Source organism: Schistocerca piceifrons, unplaced genomic scaffold (assembly GCF_021461385.2).
Source record: "Schistocerca piceifrons isolate TAMUIC-IGC-003096 unplaced genomic scaffold, iqSchPice1.1 HiC_scaffold_951, whole genome shotgun sequence".
NCBI lineage: Eukaryota > Metazoa > Arthropoda > Insecta > Orthoptera > Acrididae > Schistocerca > Schistocerca piceifrons.
The window spans coordinates 47,501-52,500 of record NW_025729225.1 but is presented as its reverse complement, the minus strand read 5'-3'; the positions used below and the strand labels follow the sequence as shown (position 1 = coordinate 52,500).

General features: G+C 53.6%; 1 non-coding gene across 1 annotated transcript in view; it reads left to right on the top strand.

Annotated features, from left to right (window-relative positions):
- The first annotated feature begins 3,863 nt into the window (after nucleotides 1-3,863).
- Nucleotides 3,864-5,000, top strand: part of LOC124773350 — a 1,909-nt gene continuing 772 nt past the window's right edge. The window contains exon 1 of the ribosomal RNA XR_007014618.1: nucleotides 3,864-5,000. This exon is cut by the window's right edge and continues 772 nt beyond it. This is a non-coding gene — a ribosomal RNA (small subunit ribosomal RNA).

Sequence of the window (5,000 nt, the reverse complement as noted above, 5' to 3'; positions counted from 1 at the left end):
CCCACAAAGCCTGCAGCCTCTGTCGACCATAGCACCCAATCTCCAGTGGCTCTGCCGCACGAAGCCGTGGACCGGCAATGACTCCACCCGCACCCGTTCGTGCACCACCCCAACCGCCAAACGCGCACCTCCAGCGGATGAACGGCGGACGTTTCCCGCACTCGTAAAGTGCAATCCACCCCTATAACGTGCGTTTCATGAAGAGTTATTGCCAATATGCGACATTCCCGCTGTCCCTATACATGAGCCGCGACCTGTACCACTTACGAGCGAGAGACGCGATCGCGTTGCTCACTGTACGGCGTCCGATACCGAGCCATCAGCATGTCGGTCCCCATGCGCGTTGCACTCGCACTCGCAGTCGCAAAAACGTGGGGCAAATATATTACGCGGAAGAGTTATAACAGACCGAGCCCCACTGCATGAGGGGAGTCTTTGTCACTAATGTACACAGATGGAACATTTTGGACTGGAACCAGATTACCCGTACACACGGCGCTGATTAGTAATCAATGCAGAGCCATCAAACTACAGAATATATATACAACTGTCCGTATACATGCTGAAAGAGTCTGCCCACAATGGGAACCACACGTCAGCCAGCCACTCTGATCACGCACCACTCTCTGCTTCTAACGGGCGCACATACAATATGTAAGCACCAGCATGGAACAACATCCAGTGCATCCTCTCCGCCACATTACACAATCCACACTATCACAACCAGACCAGGAGGTCCATGCGGAAAATACAATATCCCACCCTTTCGACATCCACCATTGCGCAGATCAGGCACCAACACCCACACATGTCCTATACAACGGTGCACCCAACATCACAATAGTACCTCCTGTCACAGCGCACAAACAATGACATGAGTCAAAGACACAGGTCTGACACAAGCATAGAATTGGAGCGCCGCCTCTAATAAGCCAAAGGTGCATCCTGACGTGACAAATCTGATCATGTCACAAGCATTCACTTACTATAATCACTATCAACGAACCTGCCGCCCCCGCCCCCCCCTACACCTTTCCTTACAACAACGTGTAACCTAACCTAACCTAACCTATGTTGTACCTTAACCTAACCTATGTTGTACCTTAACCTAACCTATGTTGTACCTTAACCTAACCTATGTTGTACCTTAACCTAACCTATGTTGTACCTTAACCTAACCTATGTTGTGCCTTAACCTAACCTATGTTGTGCCTTAACCTAACCTATGTTGTGCCTTAACCTAACCTATGTTGTGCCTTAACCTAACCTATGTTGTGCCTTAACCTAACCCATGTTGTGCCTTAACCTAACCTATGTTGTGCCTTAACCTAACCCATGTTGTGCCTTAACCTAACCCATGTTGTGCCTTAACCTAACCCATGTTGTGCCTTAACCTAACCCATGTTGTGCCTTAACCTAACCCATGTTGTGCCTTAACCTAACCCATGTTGTGCCTTAACCTAACCCATGTTGTGCCTTAACCTAACCCATGTTGTGCCTTAACCTAACCCATGTTGTGCCTTAACCTAACCCATGTTGTGCCTTAACCTAACCCATGTTGTGCCTTAACCTAACCCATGTTGTGCCTTAACCTAACCCATGTTGTGCCTTAACCTAACCCATGTTGTGCCTTAACCTAACCCATGTTGTGCCTTAACCTAACCTATGTTGTTGCCTTAACCTAACCTATGTTGTGCCTTAACCTAACCTATGTTGTGCCTTAACCTAACCCATGTTGTGCCTTAACCTAACCCATGTTGTGCCTTAACCTAACCCATGTTGTGCCTTAACCTAACCCATGTCGTGCCTTAACCTAACCCATGTCGTGCCTTAACCTAACCCACGTCGTGCCTTAACCTAACCCACGTCGTGCCTTAACCTAACCCACGTCGTGCCTTAACCTAACCCACGTCGTGCCTTAACCTAACCCACGTCGTGCCTTAACCTAACCCACGTCGTGCCTTAACCTAACCCACGTCGTGCCTTAACCTAACCCACGTCGTGCCTTAACCTAACCCACGTCGTGCCTTAACCTAACCCACGTTGTCGCCTAACGTAACCCACGTTGTCGCCTAAACCTGCTCTGTAATTGTTATACGACTCGTTCAATTAGTGTAGTGTTGCCCACCCGCAACCCTCGCAATATAGTTCGCTACTCGCACTCCCCGCTCCCCTGTGTATCGCTTCATGTTAAACACCTTGCAAGTCTTGCTCACTTTCCACATGCTCCTGCTGTACACTGTAATGTGGATGGCAGCAGGACGTACATGCCGCCCCTCCCCACGTCCCCACCTTGCCCCCTGCCTTCGCAAGCTGGTTGGTGAGAACTTTGCATGTTCAATGCCCTCCGCATGCGACGTACTCAGGCTACGTTGTGGTGCGGCCTGTGTCAACTGTCCGCTAATGTCGTACGCGTAAACCACAATCTGTACTGCACATTCGTCCTTATGTACTGAATGATACATCGTGGCACATGTGTGACCGTACAACGACTGCGCCCAAAAACGGCGGACCATACAGTGCAAATATTGTGCACGCAGCTACGTGTCGTCTCCCTATGAGAGCTGGATTGCAGTGTGGTACGCCATAGAGACGTGTGGGAGGAACGGACGCCGTGGATGGCGATCAGCATGAGCTGTCTGTTGATGTATTCGGACCTAGTCGTCTCTCCTCACACACCGTGATGGCATGGTGCACCGCGTTCCATATCTGCGACATGCTACAGAGGCCGGTTGACAGTCGTTCGAGCAATGGACATCGCATACGTACGGGGGCCACCTTCCACGTATTGTCTAGGCGTGCACATTTTGTTGCGTGTATGTGGGCAGACGTAGTGTGGCGTGACACCTGACACAGGCATGCAATAATCGTGGAAGTTGCAAATGGCGATGGACGCCTGCGTTTTCTGGTGAAGTTACGCAAATGAACAAATGGTAACCTGTTGTGGTGCGGTTGTTCTCGCTAGGGGTGAATCGGTGATGGCGACGATAGGTTGAGGTACTAACCGGTTGTTCCAGCGATACCCACCATGCCGACGAAACTGAACGGCATCTGGGTGTGAAGCGATACGCGGCGGTGGCTGGGTGGGACCGTCCCCGGCCGGTGAGGGGGCGCCTCCCGGCGTGCTGGCCGCGCGGTGCGTGGGCGCACGCGCTACAGCCGGCTGGTGGGGGCGGCCAGTGGCAGGCGCGCCGGCCGACGGACGCGGCAGGCGTCGCAGCTGCGCGCCGGCGCACCCTGCGCGCGGCGCCGTGCGGCCAAAGTAGGTCCTCGCGGGCCCGGTGCGAAGCGCGGTGGACATCTTCAGTGTGCTGGTCCGATTGAGGACTGTGTGCGTTGAGGATGCGCTGCCGCCCGGCGCTCGGCGCCGCGACGCCGTCTGCTGCTCGGTCGCCCCAGCGGTTCTCGCTGGTGGTTTGTATCGCAGCTGTGCGGATGTGTTGGCGCGTGCGCTGTGCTGGGAGAGTTCGCTTCGGCACCCAAGTGGGGCTTTTGTCCTTCTGTGGCGCTGGCGTTGGAGCTGCCGGTCACCGTAGGTGGCGCGTGTTGTCTCCCGCCGGCAATGCCACGACAGCACGCTCCCGGGCCTCTGTCGGCAGCGGCAAGCTCAGTTGGGAGCACGGGTGGTCGCACCGAAAGCGTCTACTCGCCTAACTCCGGGCGATTGCGCCTCTCTCGAACCCGACCAAGTACTTGGGACGGCGCTGCGCGCCGCCGGGACCTGAGAGGGTTTCGAGGTGTATTGTGCAGGGGAGCTCAGCCTCCTCCTGTTTGCAGAATGATTGAGCGGACGCTTGCGTGTTCGCGCGGGCCCCCGGGACACACTCCCGGGCGGCCGGCTGCTCAGCTCTAGTTGACGCAGCTCCCTGGTTGATCCTGCCAGTAGTCATATGCTTGTCTCAAAGATTAAGCCATGCATGTCTCAGTACAAGCCGCATTAAGGTGAAACCGCGAATGGCTCATTAAATCAGTTATGGTTCCTTAGATCGTACCCACGTTACTTGGATAACTGTGGTAATTCTAGAGCTAATACATGCAAACAGAGTCCCGACCAGAGATGGAAGGGACGCTTTTATTAGATCAAAACCAATCGGTCGGCTCGTCCGGTCCGTTTGCCTTGGTGACTCTGAATAACTTTGGGCTGATCGCACGGTCCTCGTACCGGCGACGCATCTTTCAAATGTCTGCCTTATCAACTGTCGATGGTAGGTTCTGCGCCTACCATGGTTGTAACGGGTAACGGGGAATCAGGGTTCGATTCCGGAGAGGGAGCCTGAGAAACGGCTACCACATCCAAGGAAGGCAGCAGGCGCGCAAATTACCCACTCCCGGCACGGGGAGGTAGTGACGAAAAATAACGATACGGGACTCATCCGAGGCCCCGTAATCGGAATGAGTACACTTTAAATCCTTTAACGAGTATCTATTGGAGGGCAAGTCTGGTGCCAGCAGCCGCGGTAATTCCAGCTCCAATAGCGTATATTAAAGTTGTTGCGGTTAAAAAGCTCGTAGTTGGATTTGTGTCCCACGCTGTTGGTTCACCGCCCGTCGGTGTTTAACTGGCATGTATCGTGGGACGTCCTGCCGGTGGGGCGAGCCGAAGGCGTGCGACCGCCCCGTGCGTGCTCGTGCGTCCCGAGGCGGACCCCGTTGAAATCCTACCAGGGTGCTCTTTATTGAGTGTCTCGGTGGGCCGGCACGTTTACTTTGAACAAATTAGAGTGCTTAAAGCAGGCAAGCCCGCCTGAATACTGTGTGCATGGAATAATGGAATAGGACCTCGGTTCTATTTTGTTGGTTTTCGGAACCCGAGGTAATGATTAATAGGGACAGGCGGGGGCATTCGTATTGCGACGTTAGAGGTGAAATTCTTGGATCGTCGCAAGACGAACAGAAGCGAAAGCATTTGCCAAGTATGTTTTCATTAATCAAGAACGAAAGTTAGAGGTTCGAAGGCGATCAGATACCGCCCTAGTTCTAACCATAAACGATGCCAGCCA